The sequence below is a fragment of the Pan troglodytes genome, chromosome 11 (assembly GCF_028858775.2).
Source record: "Pan troglodytes isolate AG18354 chromosome 11, NHGRI_mPanTro3-v2.0_pri, whole genome shotgun sequence".
Lineage (NCBI taxonomy): Eukaryota > Metazoa > Chordata > Mammalia > Primates > Hominidae > Pan > Pan troglodytes.
The window spans coordinates 63,931,760-63,953,142 of NC_072409.2; the positions used below are offsets into that span (position 1 = coordinate 63,931,760).

The 21,383-nt window shown below is 34.1% G+C and overlaps 1 long non-coding RNA gene across 2 annotated transcripts; it reads left to right on the top strand.

Annotated features, from left to right (window-relative positions):
- The first annotated feature begins 934 nt into the window (after positions 1–934).
- Positions 935–10,399, top strand: LOC129135941 (uncharacterized). 2 transcript variants are annotated; one of them, XR_008537054.1, is made up of 4 exons: positions 941–1,018; positions 4,682–4,798; positions 8,078–8,212; positions 10,181–10,399. It is a non-coding gene; the product is annotated as an uncharacterized LOC129135941 (long non-coding RNA). The 2 variants fall into 2 exon arrangements; XR_008537055.1 differs by lacking the exon at positions 4,682–4,798 and having other exon boundaries at positions 935–1,018.
- Positions 10,400–21,383: the final 10,984 nt, after the last annotated feature.

The following is a 21,383-nucleotide window of genomic DNA, read 5'->3' on the forward strand; positions in this document are numbered from 1 at the left end:
AATTAAGCAGTGTAGTAAATCTCCATGAAGAAATACTTAACAACATAAAATCTCACTAAGAAATATTTAGAATCAACTAAATTGTACAATATATCTTCTTTATGTTAAAACCCAGGCATTTTTGCATGGGCTGTCTTATGCAATGTTCACAATTACTTTATGGAGTAATTATTCAGTTTTAAAGATGAGGAGATGAGACTTACAGAAACTAAGGAATTTACTCAGAATCACTTAGCTAGTTGAAGGTAGATGTGAACTTCAAATGAAGCTCTTTTACCCCAACTCTAGTGCTGTTTGCACTACCTATGCTGACTCAACATATAAGTTTTGCTTTATTTGGACATCTCAAGAAATCTTTTATATACTCAGTAAATATTTACTAAGTACCTAATATGGCTTAAGCTCCGTGTTACATAGTGGAAATATAACAGTTACCTTCACTGAACCTAACCATATTTTGGTCTTCTATAGGTTATGTGTTGTTTTTCTCTGGCTGCTTTCAAGACTATTATTGATTTTCAGCAGTTTAGTAATTAGACATGGTTTTCTTTGTGTTTGTCATCCTTGAGTTTCAGTGAGCCTTTTAAATCTATAAATGCATGTTTTTACCAAATTAAATAAATTTTAAGCCAAATTTCTTTATATATTTTGTCCCTTTATATTTTCCTGTTGTGACTTCAATTATTCTTAATTACATACTTTTATATTGTTGCACAAGTCCTTGAGTCTCTGTTCATTTTCCCCATTGACAGAGTAGGAGCATCACCATCTTGGACAAGCACCGCTATCTTAAAGTTCCTCTTGATCAAAAATAGCCCCAAAGGTCATCAGCCTAATGGCTAATGTCAGCATGACCATAAACCACAAATAACATCTCTGACAAGAAACATTCCAACCCTAAGATAAACCCCTCCCTGACCAGAGACATGCCAGCCCTGAGATAACCTCCCCTCTGGCCAGAGACATTCCAACCCCCGCAGTAAACTTCTCCTCCACACAGAAACATTCCAAGCCTGTGGTAAGTTCTCTTGCCCTGAACCTTTAAATATTCTTAGTCTGTAAGAGAGAATGCTCCTGACCAAAATCAGCTAGAAGTCCCTCTCTGGTTTATTCTCCAAAATAAACCTGTTTTTGACTGTTGAGTGACTTTTCATGTTTTTTTCCTCTTTCTTTAACTCTTACACCCAATTTATTATCTCTGTTATTCAGTGTAGATTATTCCTATTGATCTATTTTTAATTTTGTTCACTGTATCTTTGGTCATCTCCAATATGTTGTTAATTTTTATTTCAGATATTGTATTTTTTAGTTTTTAATTCTCGTTTGTTCTTTTATAGTTTCTATTTCTTTGCTGAAGTTCACTATCTTTTCATTCATTATCAATATATTTCCATAGGTCTTTGAAGATAATTACAACAGCTGGTTTAAAATCGGTGCTGTAATTCCAACATCTTCAACACCTTCAGTTTTGCCTCCATTGATTGTTTTTCTCTTGAGTGTGGCGTTTTTAGAAATTTCTAGTTTCTTAGAAATCTGAGTACTTTGGATTTATATTCTAGACATTGTGAATTACATATTGCAGAGATTCTGGATTCTATTATATTCTTTTGTTTGTAGTCTTATCCGTGTATTTTGGTTAGACTTAAGCCAGATATTTAGGTATAACATAGTGTTTCTACCTTATCTCTCATTTTGGAGATAGCCTCACAACCCTACCCTTCTTCTGATTGTAAAATATTCTGCCTCTGCCCTCTGGTTCATCACTCCAATAAGAAAGTTTCCTCACTTCCATATTTTAGCTGCATCAGGATCTACCTTCAGGCTAAAAGTGGTGAAACCAGGGTGCCTACTCAGTACTCTTCCTTTCTAGAAAGTGTTGTCACCTTCAACATCTACCTACTTTTGGTCAGTCTCTGATAACTTCAAATAGTTTTTTGTTTGTTTGTTTGTTTATTTTAGAGTATCTCCTGTTGTTTACAATTATCTGTGTAAAAATTGGTTCAATAAGAGCTAATCAGCCATTAGCAAAGGAGGAATCCAAGAACATCGATATTAGATGCTTCTTATTTTGTCCTGTGAGAATTTCAAGCTTTAATTACATCACACATGTTCTGTTTTGGCAGGTTTTTATATTCATTCCATTCAAAATATTTTCTAATATGTCTTGTTATTGCTTCTTGACACATGTTTGTAAGTTATTTAGAAGTATTCTGTTTAATTTTCAAATATTTGGAGATTTCCCAAATATCTTCTTTTTTTTTTTTTTCAAATTTAATTTCACTGGAGTCAGGTAACCCTCTCTTATTTTAATATATTTAAATTTATTCCCAGTATGGCCCTTCTTAATAAATATTCTATGTTCAGTTAATAGAATGCATAAATTGTTGTTCTTAGGCGTAATACTCTAAAATACCAATTTAGTTAGTAGTGTTGCTCAAGTCTTCAATATTCCTAATATTTCAAAAAATTGAGAGGTGTGTTAAAATTTCATAATTATGAATTTATCTATTTTTCAAGTCCTTCAATTTTTTTAAATGAATATCTTTTGAACCTCTCATATAAAATGCATATATTTCAGTATTATTTTTCCCTTTTTTATTTTGAAATGTTTCTGATAATATTCTTTGTACTGAAGTACTTTGATATTATCATAACCGCCTCAGTTTTTGTTGTTTTTTAATATTGTTTACAGGGTATCTTTTTCCGTCCTTTAGATTTTAACTTATCTATACCTCTTCCTAGAGAGTGTATAGCTATAAACAGCATTAACAGTTGACCCCTAAACAACATGAGATTGAACTGTGGAGGTCCGCTTGTAAGTGAATATTTTTTCAACCAAATGCGGGTCTAAAACACAGTATTTATGGGACAAGAAATCCATACATAGGTAGGGCAGACTTTTTGTATACATGGTTCCACAGGGCCTACTGTAGGACTTAAGTATGGGTGGATTTTGGTATATGCAAAAATCCTGGAACCAATCCCCACATATACCAAGGGATGGTTGTAGTTGGGTTTTTTTTTTTTAATTTAATGATAATCTCTGCCTTTTAAAGGACAAATTTAGATAATTCACATGTAATTTATCAATAAGTTTAGATTTAAGCATTTCATTTTGTTGTTGGTTTTTCTATTTTCCCTATCTGTATGTGCTCTTTTTTTGTCTTTCTCAGCTTCATTTGGGCTGAGAATTTTTTTAGTTTTCCATTTTATTTCCACTATTGGCACTAGTGGAAGCTGTAAGGACTTACAAAATTTATCTTTGACTCATCACAGTCTACCTTTAAATAATATTATAAAACTTAATGAAAAATATAAGACTTTTGGTACAGTATACTTTTTTCTATTCCATTCATTGTGTTACTGTTGTCATATATTTTACTTCTTCATGTATTATAATCATCAAGTAAATAGCTGTTACCTTTGCTTTAAACAAATAAGTATCTTTGGAAGAAGCGAATAAAATAATTTATATTTATATATATATTTACCGTTTATACTTACCACTTACATTTACCATGAATAAACATTAAATGCTTTTCATTCTTCTGTGTAAGCCTGGATGTCCATTTATTATCATTTTTATTTTGCCTGAAAAACTTTCCACAACATTTCTTGTAGTGCAGTTCTCCAGAAGAGAATTAGCTCAGCTTTTATTTATTTTAAAACATCTGTATTTTCTATTGGGGGAGCTAGCTTTATTGAAGTATAATTTATATGCAATAAAATTCACCAATTTTAATTGCATAGTTTGATGAGTTTTGACAAGTGTCTACAGTTGCATAACTACCACCAGAAATGTCACAGACCATATTCCCGTCACTGAAAAAGTTCTTTTGTGCTCCTTTGTAGTCAATACTCTCTTCCCGTCTGCTTGCCCTGGCAACAATTAATCTTCTTTTCATCACTCAAATTTTATCTTTCCTAGTTTGTCATATAAATGGAATAATATAATATCTAGTCTTTTGTACTTGGATTTCTTTACTTAACATAATGCTTTGAAATTTATTTGCTATATTGTATATGTCATTCCTTTATACCTTTACTTTTTTTTAAACTGAGTTAATAATGGACTATTATTTATTGTATGGATATGCCACATTTGTTTATCCATTAACCAATTGATGTAACATTTGACTTATTTCCAGTTTTTGACTATTACAAATGAAGTTCTTAAAAATTCAGGTACAAGATGTTGGGTAGATAAGCTTTTATATTTCTTGGACTTGTTTGGTCATATTTCTTGGAATTTGTAGTTTTATATATAACTTAAGCTGTCATAATAGTTTTCAAAGTGGTAGAACCACTTTACACTCTGACCTACAATGTTTATGAGTTCCTGTAGACCCACATTCTCGCAGATACTTGGTACTATCAGTCTTTTTAACCTTAGTCATTCTAACGATTATATAGTATTATTACATTGTGATTTCAATTTGCATTTCCCTAATGACTAATGCTGGTGAACATATTTTTATGTACCTATTTATCATCTGTATATCTTTCTGTTGATGTGTCATTAAAATCTTTTGACTATTTTAAGTTTGCGTATCTTAATACTGTATTGGAAAGATTCTTTATATGTTCTGGATACATGTTCTTTTTGGGTTGTATGTTTTGTAAATATTTTCTCCCAGACTATGCACTGTTTTTAATTTTTATTTCTTTTTTTTTTTTTAAGATAAGGTCTTGCTCTGTTGCCCAGGCTGGAATGCCATGGCACGATCTCAGCTCCTTGCAGCCTTGACCTCCCAGGCTCAAGCAATCCTCCTGCCTCAGCCTCCTGAGGGAACTACAGGTGTGCACCACCACACCCGGCTAATTTTGTTCATTTTTTGTAGACGTGAGGTCTCAATATGTTGCCCAGACTTAATTTTTTTATCAGTGTATTTTTCAGGATAACGATTTCTAATGTTGTCATTTTTTTTGTATTTGTAGGTTTTTAAATCCAATTTACAAAATAGTTACCCAACAGAAAGCAAATAAGATTCACTTGTTTTATTCTAAAAGTTTATAGTTTTCGCCTTTGTATTTAGATCTAAGACACATTTTCAGTAAGATTTGTGTATGATCTGAGGTAAAGGTTGATATTCATTTTAAATTATGTGCATGTGCCTATCCCATATTTCCAGCACAGTTTGTTGAAAAGATTCTCTTTACCATCATTGAATTGCCTTGGTAATTGTGTCAAAAGTCAGCTGGCTATATGTATGTGTTTCTATTTCTAGACTCCCTAGTCTATTTCATTCACTAATATGTCTACTTTTATGCCAATGCTACACTGCCGTGATTATTGACCTTTATAATACATTTTGACATTAAGTGGTGCAAATCCTCCAAATTCACTCTTTTTTTTTTTCAAAGTTATTTTTGCTATTCTAAGTTCTTTGCATTTCCACATGCATTTAGAATGTACTTTTCAGTTTCTGCAAATATCTTCTGGGAATTTGACTGAGATTGATTTAATCAGTAGAGTTTGTGGGATAAAGTACATTTTAACCTTGAATGCTGTAATCCATTTGACACTTCTTTTTAAGCCTTGTTAGGGCAGATGTAGAGTAGCCTTTACTCTAGGTTAGTTCAGCCCTGCTTCTAAAACCTTTGTGTGCCTCTCCTGAATACCTCAGTTATCTGACAAGATTCTTTCACTTTGAGTGGTTGGAACTCAAATGACTCCCATGCCGCTGTGATCTCTGAATTTACTCAGTTTAGAGTGCCCCAGAATTTTTTTTTTTAATCTTATATGTGCACAGTTTAATATGTAGCCAAAGATTCAAAGGTATCCCTATGCAGATTATTGTTGCTCATTCACTGCCTGACTCCATTCTCTGTAGTACTCTGCTGTCCATATACTAGCCGGTTTAGGGAATTCCCAACACAATTTCGGTTTTCTCAATCCAGTGAGACAACTCTATTCTCCTTCGATTTATCTTCCCAGTGCCATAATCCAGAAAGTGCTTTCAGACAAAAGATGGAGATCCCCATAGCTGTAACCTCTAGTTTTCTGGATTCAGGTATCACCATCCCATGCTGCCTCTTTTCTAATATCTGAAAATGACTGTTTCACTTATGTTGTCCAGTTTTCAACTTGTTTATAGCTTGAGGAACTGCCTGGTACCTGTTTCTCCAATATAGCCAGAATTTTAACCTGAAAATCTTTTTAAACAGAATTTTCTTCTCTGCTTTTTACCCTTACAATAACACATACAAACATTGGTTTCCATGGTGGCTTTGTACAAGACTCATCTGCAGAGCATTTTTCTCATTTGCTCTGTTTCTAAAACATTTTTCTCATAGAAACAAATTATATTTAATCATATTCTTTATTTCATGTCACACCATCATCACTCTGTTAGTCAGAGTGATTAGCATGAGCTACTCTAACAAAACATCTCATTAGCTTAACAACCTAAATGATTAATTTTCACCCATGTCACAGACCATTGTAAGCCAAGTAGGCTCTACTTGGTGACTTTTCTCTGACTGATGACTCAGGTATCCAGGATCTTTTCATCTTGTGATGCGGCTGAATGGACAAGAAAAGAAAGAAAGAATGACAGAGTGATCACACATAAGGTGTAGTCATCAGGCCCAAAAGTATTGTGTTTCACTTCTACCACTCTCCATTGTCCAAAACTCACTCACGTGACTCCAGCATACTTGCACAGAGTCTATAATCTTCATTTGTGTCCAATAAAAGAATATGGTTTTGGTGAACTAGTCAGTCTTTACCACAAATTTAAATTCATGCAAGATTTCTCTATGTTTTATTTTATATCAGTCTTTATCTCTAATTCCCAGGCCCATTCTCAACCCATCATCATAATCACCTGCTGTTATATTTATCTTGATATGAACTTTATTTAAAAATTCAGAGTTGTTTATGTATATATTTATACATTAGAATAAATAGTTCATGCTGTGCCTAAGATTTTATTTTGCTTAACAATTTATATTTTTACACCTATTTCTGTGGTTATATATATCTTAACAGAATACTAGAAATTCTTAACAATTTTCATGACTTAGGATCAAAAGTAATTCTGAGATTGTGAGATTCTCATTCAGTTATTACAGCGTGAGGTAGGAACACCCAACAGAGAAAGAAAAAGAAAAATCAAAGGAAGGCATTCAAACCCTAAAACAAACAAAATTAAAACAAAAATCATTAAAAGAAAACCCCAAAAATAAATTTTAAAAAGGCTTCTAATAGTAACTGTGATGCATAGCCCTGGCTGAGAACCACTGATCTGTTTATCACACCTGAGTTATGGGAAACTACATAAAGAATTGTTACTGTTATTTTGTAATCTCAAGGACCCCAAATTCTGCTATTTTTTTCCATTTGTATCTTTCTCTTCTCTAAATTACTCTATAGATATATATCTGATCATGGTCAGAGATCAATACTTTATGTTGGAAATATAAAATGTATATTCTTAACAGCTCCAGTGATGTTCTGACAATAAAAGTAAAACAAAGTGCTCATAAGCATAATTTTAGAATCATATACATTTATTGTTGAGAAATGTCTAGATATTTTCTTGTGCACACAATAAGTGCATACACATACATCAAATATTCATATTATTGTAAAAACAGGAACATAAAATCCTTATGCAAACTGAGAAACAAACCATGAAGACAGTTTATAAATGAGGATTTAATTGTTTGAATATTTTAAAAGTTAAAATTTTCGTGAATATTTAGTTGATCCATTAACAAATTGGAGTTTCTTTTATTGCCAATCTTCTTCTTATAAGGCATATAAAGGCTAGCCTCAAAAAGAGAAAGACATTATCAACAGACAGAATATTATTAGTTGGGTGATGTCAATGAGTCCTGAGTTCAAATCTTGAATAACAAACTAGAGAAAATGTTCCAGATTTGGAATTCCTGACAACCCAGGGAAACAATATGGTTTATATTTGGGTCTCCAACCCAATCTCATGTGGAATTGTAATCCCCAGTGTTGGAGGAGGGTCTGTTGGGAGGTGACTGGATCATGGGGGTGGATTTCTCCCCTACTGTTCTCACGATAGAGAGTGAGTTCTCATGAGATCTGATTGTTTAACAGGGTGCAGCACCTCGCCCTGCTCTCGTGTCTTCCTTCTCCAGCCATGTACGACGTGCCTGCTTCCCCTTTGCCTTCTGCCATGATTATGTTTCCTGAGGCCTCCCCAGCCATGCTTCCTGTACAGCCTGCATAACTGTGAGTCAATTAAACCTCTTTAAAAAAAAAATTACCCAATCTCAGGTAGTTCTTTATAACACTGTGAGAATGTACTAATACAGGAAACAAACAAGACAAAAGAACAATTGGGAAGGGATGGAATGTCCAAAAGTTTCTCCATCACATATGATGGCTGTAAGTATGAAGGCTTTATTGTGTTAAGGAAATTGCTTCTATGCCTAGTGTTGAAATTTTGTGATCATAAAAGGTATTGAACTTCATAAATACATTTAGGACATCTATCAACATACTGTACTGACATATTTTTTCCTTTTTTAACATTAAAAAATATTTATTTATTTATTTATTTGACACAGAGTCTTGCTCTATCACCCAGGCTGGAATGCAGTGACATGATCTTGGCTCACTGCAACCTTCACTTCCTGGGTTCAAGCAATTCTCATGCCTCAGCCTCCCAAGTAGCTGGGATTACAGGCATGTGCTACCACTCCTCGATAATTTTTGTATTTTTAGTAGAGACAGGGTTTTTCCATGTTGGACTGGCTGGTCTCAAACTCCTGACCTCAAGTGATCACTCACCTTGGCCTCCCAAAGTGCTGGGATTACAGGCGTGATCTCTCTGCCCAGCCATAATTTTTTCTTTAGTGTAGTGATGCATTGCCTGATATTCTAATGATAATTCATCCTTGAATATTTGGATTAAATATTTATGTAGTGTAATGTATTGTCATGTATTTTACATAGCAAGTACACTATAAAATTTATACTATTTTACTAATTTTACCTTTACTTTAGTCCAGTTTCTTCAGACTACCTTTATATTGCTGGACTGAATTTATTGTAGAGGCCACCTCAAATCATTTTTTCAGAATCAGGTGGGGTGTAAATAATCATATACTTTCAGCACTGAAATATAAACAGAAGAGAAATACTGATCATTGTGCTTGTCTCATTCAGATGATAGTTAATAATTGCATCCACATGATATATTACTATCACTATATCAAACAGTGATTCTCAACCATTCCTTGGGGCATGCTTCCCTATCCTGCTGATGTGACTGATGAATACATATTAAGCATGTGAAAGGCAAGCAGGCATCAAACAAAGTTCAAAAGCTTTGCCATAAAAAGAATTGCTCTTCAGTATAGATTGGAGTGTCAGGAAGACTTCCTTATTTAGTCCAAAGGAGGTGGAAGTTAACTGGCTAAGCTTTTCAGTTCTCTCTAATGATATATGCAATGGAGTTTGCTTCAGATTTAGCTTCTAAAGCTATCTGTTCAAATATCAAATAATCAGAGAAACACAAAAGAAACATCCCAGGTACCAAGCTATATTTTGTACTTTTATACACATATATTTCTGCCAATGAAGGCCTAGGCTATATTTCTTCAATTTATGAAAAGTGATAGAATAAGCCTTGGGAACATAAATTACAACATCAGAATCAGACAGTAGCAATACTATCAAGCTAAAAGGTTGAGGATTAATCTTAATTGAGCATATCTTCTGCCCTTCTACTGCTGGGGCCTCCAACTCTCCATCTAATATCTTGAGCACAAAACCACTGGGTGCATAACATCAAATAAATTTGGTTATTATATAATTTTTGTATTTTTAAATGGCTGTTAACCAGGAAAATACTTCCCTAGCCTATCTGTAAATCTTAATACAGATTACATTTTTGGCCTAGGGGTGAGGAAAATGATTGGCTCAACTGACTCAAGAGTAGTATCAGTTTTTTATGACAATATCCATAGACTTTGTGTGTGTGTGTATGTGTATGTTTCAGGGCAGTGTCTAATTAAATTATTCTATACTTTTTGTTATGGGTTGCATACTATCCCTCAAAATATGATTGTATAATTCCTAGTACCCTCAGATTGTGACATTATTTGGAGACTGGGTCTTTATAGAGGTAATCAAATTAAAATGAGATCATTAGAGTGGTCCCTAATCCAATATAACTACTGTCTTTATGTAAAGGGGCAACTTAGACAGATACAGACGCACATAGAAGAAACATGATGTGACGACTAGACAAACATAGAAAGTAGATGACCATCTATAAACCCATAACAGAGACCTGGAATAGATTCTTTACTCACGGCCTTCAGAAGAAATCAATCCTGATGACACAGTGATTTCAGACTTCTAGCTTTCAAAATTGTGAATCAATAAACTTCTAATTTTTCAGCTGTACAATTTGTGACATTTTGTTATGGTAATCTGAGCAAACTAATACAGCCTCATGTTAACACAAAATGGGGTTATTAAACAGTACAGTACAGTAGAGAAAGTCGAAAGTGAGTCCATCCAATCCTTCCTATTCTTTTTTAATACCAGAAAAATGGTCTTTTTCCCTTCCCTTCCTTTCCCTTGCCTTCCCTTCCCTTCCCTCCCCTCCCCTCCTCTCCCCCTCCCCTCCTCTCCCCCTCCCTTCCGCCCTCCCCTCCCCTGCCCCCACCCCTCCCCTCCCCTGCCCCCACGCCTCCCCTCCCTCCCCTACTCTCCCCTCCCCTCCCTTCCTTTGCCTTCCCTTTCTTTCTTTTCTCTCTTTCTCTTTTTTTTGCTTCCTCTTTCTCTTTCTCTCTCTCTTTCTTTCTTTCATCTTTCCGTCCCTTCTTCCCTCCCTCCCCCTCTCTTTTTTTTTCTTATGCAAGCCCCTGATGTGTTTCTTAGGGAAAGTTACTAATGCCAATTGTTCCCATGTTCCTGTGTCCATCTTATACGTGTTTTCTCCCACCTTAGGGGTTCTATGTACTTTTAACAGGAAAACAACTTTTATTGTAACTAGGTGTTTTTGGTTTTGTCTTAACTGGGTCCTGGCTAGAATCTTGGTTCCTCAAGTCAAGGGCCATAACTAATTCATTTTAATATTCCTGTACCAGGTAGGAAGAGTGCATGAAATATAGTGGCTAGTAAATACTGCTCAATGAATACATAAATAATTAAATAAATACCTTAATTCATATTAACTGTTTCTATTGTTAAGCCTTGAGGTCTTCTTTGTGTCCATTATAATTTAACAGATATTTTTGTTGTTTTCCTATTTTTCTGATGTATTTAGATCCTACTATTTTCTTATTATTTTTAAAAATTATTCTGTTCATTAGATATTGATATGTGTGCACGGATGGGGAGGTGTTCATGTTAAAGTGCATACTCGAGAGATTCTTATATGAGATAGTATAATTCTTTTAGCCTTATAGTGTATTACGTAGGCTAATTTTTCTCACATATCTTTACTCATTCATGTATTGGTTTTATTACCATTTGACTTGTTCCTATTGTCTAAGACCTTTATTGTGTATGTTACCAAGGTTTCTGTATCTCTGAAGATATCAACATTCATTTTCAAACTCACCTATCTACTTATTTTAGTTAGGACCTCTGGTGAATGTATGTTTTCAAGGGATCGATCTGAAATTTACAGAAATACACTTTTAATGTTCTCTCACCTTTCCAGAATCCTAAGTGGAAATACAAAAATAGTAGAAGTCTCAAATTAATTAAAACTGTATAAATAACTACTCCAGTGTTACCTGCTGGATACAAATTAAGAAGAGTAAATGAATAATTTAAATAATTGTTCAGGCTATTAGGTGGGCAAAAAGCCAATGGTTATGGCATCAAGCATACATGCAGAAAGCTAAGATCTTTATTTTGTTATTACTCTCAGAATAAATCAATATTTTTGTGGATAATTACCAGTTTAGGGCCAAATAATATCCTAAACTTAGGCTTTCTGTAAAGAACATTAAATGAACTGAGAAAGCATACATCTTTAGCATTTGTTTTTGAAAGTGTGACAATTTGCTATAATTTTGGTCCCTAAAAGACACCTGTATGAGCTTAGTGCTATTTTATATTAATTTGAAGATTGGTATGGTTTTACTGTCTGTGCTTGGAGGTTATTTTTATTGCTCAGGTATTATTTTGACATCTACAAATGCCCAAGATTTTGAGGAAAGCAAATTTGCACAATCTGTTTGGGAAAAAAAATAGATCCACTAACATATGAAGCAAATTCTTAACTTCATTTTTTTCAAGTCACTTCACAGATTTGTGCCTTGAGTTTTTAATTTGCCTCTTTAAAATACTGATATTGCTTCTTATCTGCCATCTTCACAAGGTCGTTCTAAGATTCAGGCAAGATGGGCATTTCCACTTTGAAAAATGTACGTCTTAAAATTAAGAACTTCAATGCTAAAGAGTACTCTAACACTTTCAAGAGTTGATATAATTAAACCGAGTGCTAAATTTTCAAATCCATGGCAATATCCATACAAAGAATAAGTACAATGGAGACTGTACAGTGCTGACTTTTTACAGGGCAACTGGAAGGAGAAGTAGCAATTTTCTATGTTACTAGAGGTTTCCATTTTATTTCAACATATTAAAATTAATCAGTACCTATATATTGTTTTAGTTGAATTTTTCTTGGTGTTTCTTTAGTTTGGAGAAATTTCTGTCTTATCTCCAATGAGCTGTTTGTTTGTTTGTAATTTGGGAAATGGCTTTTCATCAATTTTATGGATAATCTAGGAAACAAAGATTATTTTTCTGAGTGGAATATAATGTACTTAGTAATATTTGTTTTCAAAAATGCATTTTAGCTAAATCATATGCACTTTACCATTTAAGATTCATGGTTCAAAGAGTGATAAAGCTAGTTCAGGCAACATTAATGGATACATGAGTCATTCAAATGTATATCTACATGTACTATGTGGAAAGATATATATAGAGAGGGATGCAACTTATGTGTGTACATGTCCAGAGACTTCCACTTGTTAATGTAGTGTCAAAAAAGTGTCTAAAAAAACATTAAAGTTTCTTTGTTGAAATGTATTCTTAAAACTACACTGATCATTCATGACTAATAATATAAAGCCTAGTGACTCCATCTTGTCATCTTGCAGAGCCATGGAGATATTGAACTTGCATAGATTTTTAGCATTTGACTGTCTTTGCCTGCTAGTCTTCTATCATTTTTTGGCATGAATAGCTAAATGTGCACCTCTCTTTCCCTGAGTTATACCTTTGAGGGCACATTACTGGGCTCTCTGGTGTATGTAAAAGGCATCTAATGCAAAGACTGCTCTCAGAATGTTAAAAAGAATCTGCTACTTCAATAAAAATATTCTATATCCTTTCCCTTTTCTTTCCCTTGAGATTAAGGGAGTAACATGGTGTAGTGGAAGGAGCATGAAATATATATATATATATATATATACCTTTAAATTTGAATATCAATTTATTATTTATCTGTCTGTATAGACGGAAATTATAATACCTGTCTGAGATCACAAGCAATCTGATCGATCCAGAATTCCTATTTGCAACATGTTTTATCTTCCGACAGAAAATGATCCTGGTTTGATGAAGTCAGTGCAGTGACGTACCACTTATGTCTTAGCTAAAGAGGTAAATCCATGATCCTCCAGCTCAAAATATATACTGACTATCTGCTTTTGAATATCTGAGATTTTACCGTAAGAGCAATGCATACTCATAGAACTTGAAAACTTCAGATCTCTTTCATATTCTGTGTTCTTTTAATTATACAAATCTCTAAGGAATTTAGTTATGAGTCATTAACACTTTAGTAAAAATTTACTCAGTAAGCATTTAATGGATAACTCTTACATCCCAGGCACCATGTGACACAAATGGTATCTTGGAAATAGATTTTTTAAAGTCTTCATTTTTTTAAAGCTATTTAGGTTTGAGATAGATCTCAAAAATGAGAAAACAGGATAAAGAGTGGGGTTTTTTTTATACAGATCTTGTAAGTAGTACTGTCCACCTTTCACAACTGTTGATCAGCAGGTAAACTTTGCCAACGAATTTCTAAATCATCAAAACAAACTCCATTCTGCAAGTCGGCTATTCTCTCACATCCTATTCACAAACTCTATTACCATTTATTCTTTTTAAATCTATGTTTTGTTTTTCTAATTTGATGCACATCATTAACTTCCCACTTATGACTTTGACTTTTTATTGACTAATTTTGCTACCTGATAGGCAGCACCTCCCCACATCACTTGGAAAAAAACCCTTCTACATCTAACCTTACATTTGAAAGCTTAGACTTACTAAACCTCTTCTCTACTCTGAATACACAGGTACCATTGACACTGCCTATAGAAAGCTACAGAACTGGGATCCTGGGGTGGCTAGGTTTAGAATTTTCAGGGAAGGTGACTTGGTCTGCCTCACTTTGCCATCATCACAAAGCTGTACCATAGGGAACTCAAGGGCACCATCTCGTACCCAAGATAAGGAGACTATAGCATTTATATTACAGTTCTCAGTATTATATTGCCTTTTATAACAAATGGGTTTCAGAACACTCGAGAAACTGGATTTCATACACGACAGGCCTTTTGACTCTGAAATTCAAATATAAAAATGAAATCTGTTGGTAAGAAAGATAATACTGGCCAAACGCGGTGGCTCACACCTGTAATCCCAGCACTTCGGGAAGCCGAGGTGGGCAGATCACAAGGTCAGGAGATTGAGACTATCCTGACCAACATGGTGAAACCCCATCTCTACTAAAAATACAAAAATTAGCTGGGTGTGGTGGCACGTGCCTGTAATCCCAGCTACTCGGGAGGCTGAAGCACAAGAATCGCTTGAACGCAGGAGGTGGGGGGTTGCAGTGAGCCAAGATCGTGCCACTGCACTCCAGCCTGGCGACAGAGCAAGACTCCGTCTCAAAAAATAAAACAAAACAAAAAAACAAAGAAAAAAAGAAGATAATATGGTGATAAGAGTTCTGCATGTAGAACTTTATCCATGATATGATAGTTCTAGTTTCAATTTGTAGTAAATTTATATCTTGGAAGATGTTCATTTACAAATTTGAAACTTATTCTATTTTTTTAACTCAATTTTTATTTTACTTTGAAATGTCACCATCTTAAACTGCATTCTTTGAGCTATGCAATTCCTAATTATCTAAGATTATTTTAGTTTTTTAAAATCCTAGCTATAATATACGTCTCTAATTTTAAAATCATGTTTTTTGAAAATTATTTTCATCTTTTACACAATAATATTTGGAGAAAGAGATGACATAAGTGATATCCATAAAACCTTATACTGAGTCTTAACAGCATAAGAATACAGATCTTGGTGAAAAAGAAACTATAACTTTTTGCAAGCCAAAGCAAATGTTTGCAATGCAAAGATCTTCTGGACTAGACATTCCCTGGTAGATGGTCACAAAAGGGGGAAAATCTTGAGTCCTCCCAGAAAAACATCTGGCTTCTACTTTGCTCTGGGAGAGTTGAAACCCAGAAAGCATTACTGAAATTATTCCATGTTAGCCATTTTGAAACTTTAAACATACCATATCCAAACTTTAAACGTACATTGGATTAGTTAAATCATAATGAAGATTTAAAATTGACAATGAAAAGCTGAAAAACCTAATAAACTCATTAGAAATTGTGTTATTCTGTCTAATACTCAAAGAAAGAAACATTGTATAATGATGTTTAATTCCGTATTTGGGGCTTTTAGATACATAATCCTTGACCATACTAATATACTACATATTTGGCAAAATGAGACTACACAAATGATAAAAAGGATTTTATAAACTAATTTTGAGATGACATGCGTATTTGTTAACTTAGTGGCTACAGTGAGGCATTCATGAAAACCCTGGACATAGAGGAAGTAAAGTAGTCTCCTTAAAATTAAGCCTTGAAATCAGTATTTTGGAGCAGAGATGTGCAAAATCATTTTGAAGAGACAGAATGCCTGCAAAGTAATTAGTATTGGTTGTAAAATGATTGATTAATATGAATCAATAAGAATGTTTGAAAAGAATAGGGCCAGAAAGAAACACGAGGATGAGGATCAAAAGTGGACGTTAGAAAAAAAAAAAAAAAGAGCTTAAGGCCAGGGTCCCACCAGGAGCTTCGCAGGGTAAAGGATACGTTTAAATAGGAAAAAAAAAATCCAGATACTGGAAGACAAATCTGTTATTAGGGATGTTATTGCTAATAAGACTGATGCCATTAAACATCAGATTCCTATTGTAACTTTTCCTGCTTCATTCTGTAGTCATGAAGCAAATTCTACCTATGGTTCTGTTTAGCTTTAGAGTTTTTCTAAAGAGATTAAGTCACTGGTTATGTCAAACATTATAGGCTTCATTGAAAATTTAAAAATTGCTGATACCAGTTCTGAGCAATGATTAGATCAACATTCTGAACCTATACAAATGTTAAGGCTATGTTCTTGGTGATAGCCAAGGTAATCTCTTGTTGACCCTGGTGAAGCTGGGCGCTGCGGGTTTTAAGTAAATGTTCTTTAAATTCCTGTAATATGCAATAATATTTCCTCAAAAAACAAGTATAAATTTTGTACCTAAACTCCATTGTAAAATAAATGTTATCTTCCAAAAATCAAACAGCATCCAAGTTTAAGTTTACATCTTACTGAGCTGACCAAGATTTTAATCTCAGCCTTTATTAGGATTCACTCCCACACCTGTGGTTGTGCAAAGATCCAAGGGCTTTAAGCAGAGTAGACCATTTGGTGAAGCTCTCAGATCTCTGCTATTATGACTGTTGTCTAAACCTGAGTGGTCTCTGAAGGTGAATAATTCCATTGCTTCTGTGCCTCACTTAGCCATGAGGTTTTTGTTAAGGCTGAGAGCCCCGAGTGCCTGGACTCAATCTCCCTAGAAGTGTCATGCACTGATTTCAGACTCTAAGTTACTGTGGTCTCCCTTTAATTTTGTCAGGGCATAGGAATTTGAAAGGATTCATAATTTTTTATGTTTATACTGCCCTTTTTCTTGGCACTAGCCACTTTTCCAAGAAAAAAAAATAGTCATAAGTTTCTGAAGTCAATTCCTGGATTTAGCCATGGAGCTAAAATCAAGCACGTGAAAAAGAATACAAAGCTTGATTACTTCTGGGAAATTAGAAGATAAGTAAAAATCCAATTCAGGGTGAATAAAACCAATGTTAATATAACAAAGCATAACCCTATATCATTAACAGTTATTAAAATGACCTAACAGGCATTATTGTCAACAACCGTTACAAGTACTTTATATTCTTCTTTTTTAATAATTAAAAAAATGACTACGGACATTAATTGACCTGTGAGGGTCAGTATGAGTATGAGGTGCACATGACATTTGAAATTAGTTATTTTTTGCTTCAAATTCAATGTTACTTTCAACTAGCTTTCATATAGAAATATTAACTTTTATTTTTTTCTAAAATTAATTTAAATATTCAAAAAGAAATAACATATGATCTTCTTTCCTAGTTCAAAATTAATCTATGACTCTTCTTAATTCCAGCAGTTGTGACCATAGATGTGGAGGCTTAAATACTTGTTCTCAGTTTTCAAGTCTTCCTTCTTCCAGCTGAAATTCTCATCAAAATAATGTTTATGCCACACACTTTCTCCCAAATATTACTTCATTAATTTAGCCATGTGATCAGGGTATCCTTAAATTAATGAAGAATAAATATTTAAAAATTTTGTTGAAAAGCTTGCTAACAGGAATGAACAGAGATGTGGGTGTGGAAAGTTTTCAAAAGTACTTTAGCATGAAGGATGCTGTATGTATGCTGTTGTCAACACTTGGAACACAGTGACTAAAGTTGCCCATGCCTGGCACAACCTATGGCCCGTGAGCATGTTCCATAGTGATGATGCACAGAGTGGTGACTTTGAAAGATTAGGTATGTCACATGAGAAAAAATATATATGTACCATCAGAGTCCATCTGTAAGCTGAAAGAAGTGGATATGGAAGACATTTTTAACATCGATAATGATGCTCCAGTTGTTCTTTCATTGGCCAATGGTAAAACAGTTAAAATGGTTCTGAATCAAGGTGATGTTGAAAATAATGATGATGAAGATGACATTGTTAACACTGCAGAAAAAGTGCCTATAGATGACATGGTGAAAATGTGATGCACATATTGAAGGACTAGAACAGCATGTATTCATAACAGAAAAAGAAATCATTATAGTTTATAAAATCAAACTGAGAGTTCTAAGACAAAAGCTATTGTTAATGAGGCAGGTGAATCTGGAAGAAACATTTAAAAATAACAATTAATACAGGTATTCTGATAATGCTACTCTGCTGCTTAGTTACTCTGAACACATTAATTTTTCACTGTATCAATGGAATTTCATATTTTGTAATGTTAAGTACTTATATGTAACTAAGTATAAGAAAATGATTGCCTATTGGTAGGATATAAATTCAGAGTCAGGAATGACGTTGATGTCAAGCAACCAGATTGTCCACAGGGGTGTCTAAAATAGTGACACCTTTGCTTCCTGATGGTTCAATGCACACAAACTTTTTTCCTGCACAAAATTATTTGAAACATTTTATAAAATAATCTTTAGGCTATGTATATAAGGTGTATGTGAAACATAAAGATATGTTTTTATTTAGACTCGGGTCCCATTTCCAAGATATTTCACTATGTATATACAAAGATTTCAAAATCTGAGGGAAAAAAAAGCTGAAATCTGAAACACTTTTGGTTCCAAGCTTTCAGATAAGGGACACTCGACGTGTATACTGTTAATGGGAAGAGCGTATATTTTTGCTTTCTTGATGTTGCCCTTAGACATCTGATTTGTATTGATCAGTAGATTAGATGTGAGGAACAGAGGTCTTAAATGTGCTTAAACATTGTGTCCTTCAAGCCTGTGATCCTCTAGGAGAAGAGCATGCTCAAACATAACTTTGGCCTTTTCAGCCAGGGTTCTGAAACAGACATAAATGGAGAGAGACCTGAACCATTCCTACAATCTGGATTTAAGTCTAGACAACATAAAGCCTGAGGCACAGCCACCAGTTTCCATGAACATGGGAATAATGCTGATGTAACCCACTGAATTATGAGATATTTTGTCAACAGCAGTGTGGTGGAAATAGCTGATGAATAGAGTCTACATATACTTCAGAGGCAAACAATTTTAATTCACGCTCCTGGATAATCATGGTTTGTATACATGACAGTCATTGAATGTCTGTCAAGAGAATAAGGGGTATTTGTACATTATGAACATAAAAATGTTGACACTATCATTAGTAAATAAGAAGACATGCAATACTGTTAATGTGTTATATATTACAATGTCATTTATGTAAATAGATGTAATTTTATACACATTGTATTAGTCAACACTATCCAAAGGAACAGAGCCAATATTGTTTGTGTTTGTGTGTGTGTGTGTGTGAGAGAGAGAGATGTATACACAAAATCTCTCTCTCCCACTCTCTCTCTACAGAAAGAAGGTGAGAGAAAGAGATTTTAAGAAGTTGAGTCACAATTGTGGGGTCTGTCACATCAAAAATCCACAGAGCTGAAAATCCATATAATTAATCATCACAATATATATATATATAAGCATATATTTGCTCTATGCTATACTCTGGAATACATTTTCTTTCTCCTGTGGTGTTATTCCCTATGGCCCTGGATCACTATTTAGATGTTTAAAAAAGATTGTTTATTGCCCTGGCCTGAACTTTGGGGAAAGATTTTGGGAGAAGGAGGTCTTTTCTTTCAATTCTGTCACTTTCTATATATTTTTGAATTTCCTATCCAAGTGCATGTCAGAAATTACCAAGGGCATTTACTGTTTTATGATGATTCAAAATAGAATTCTTGACCAGGAGTAGTGGCTTGTACCTGTAATCCTAGCATTTTGGGAGGCCACTGCAGGAGGAGATTGCTTAAGACCAGGAGTTCAAGACCAGCCTGGGCAATATAGTGAGACCTCCTTGTATTAGACCATTCTTGTTTTATATTTTAAGTTTCACACTCTGTATTTTTGTTTTGTTGGCTCGATTTCTCATTCCTCTTTTTATTTTCATTTTTTATTTCAATAGGTTTTTGGGAAACAGGTGGTGTTTGGTTACCTGGATAGGTTCTTTAGTGGTAATTTCTGAAAATTTGGTGCACCCTTCACCTACGCAGTGTACTGTACCCAATGTGTAGTCTTTTATCCCTGAACCCCCTTCTACATTTTCCCACAAGTCCCCAAAGTCAAAATTATCATACTAATGCCTTTGCATCCACATAGCTTAGCTCCTACTTATGAGTGAGAACATACAATGTTTGGTTTTCCATTCCTGAGTTATTTCACTTAGATTAATGGTCTCCAATTCCATGCAGGTTGCATTATTTCATTTTTTTAATGTCTGTGTAGTATTCCATGGTGTGTGTGTGTGTGTGTCTATATATATATATATATATATACATACATACATACATATATATATCACATTTTTTTCTCTATCCACACATTCATTGATGGGCATTTGGGTTGATTTCATATTTTCATAATTGTGAATTGTACTGCTATAAACATGCATATACAAGTGTCTTTTTTGTATGACTTCTTTTCCTCTGGGTAGATACTCAAGAGAGGGACTGCTGTATCAAATGGTATATCTACTTTTATTTAATAGTTCTTTAAGGAATTTCCACACTGTTTTCCATAGTGTTTGTACTAGTTTACATTCCCACCAGCAATGTAAAAGTATTCCATTTCACCACATCCACGCTAACATCTATTTTTTTTTATTGTGGCCATTCTTGCGGGAGTAGGGTGGTATCACATTGTGGTTTTGATTTGCATTTCCCTGATAATTAGTGATGTTGAGCATTTTTTCATATGTTTGTTGGCAATTTGTACATCTTCTTTTGAGAATTGTCTATTCATGTCCTTAGTCCAATTTTTTATGGAATTGTTTTTTTTTCTTGCAGATTTCTTTGAGTTCCCTGTAGATTCTGGATATTAGACCTTTGTCAGATGCGTAGTTCATAAAGATTTTCTTCTACTTTGTGGGTTGTCTGTTTGCTAATTATTTCTTTAGTTGTACAGAAGCTTTTTAATTTAATTAAGTCCTATCTATTTATCTTTGTTTTGTTGAATTTGCTTTTAGGTTCTTGGGCATGAAGACTTTGCCTCAGCCTAAGTTTGTTGTAGATTCTGGATATTAGTCTTTGTCAGATGTATAGATTGTGAGGATTATCTCCCACTCTGTGGGCTGTCTGTTTACTCTGCTGACTGTTCCTTTTGCCCTGCGAAAACTCTTTGGTGTAATTAAGTCCCACCTATTTATCTTTGTTTTCACTGCATTTGCTTTAGGGTTCTTGGTC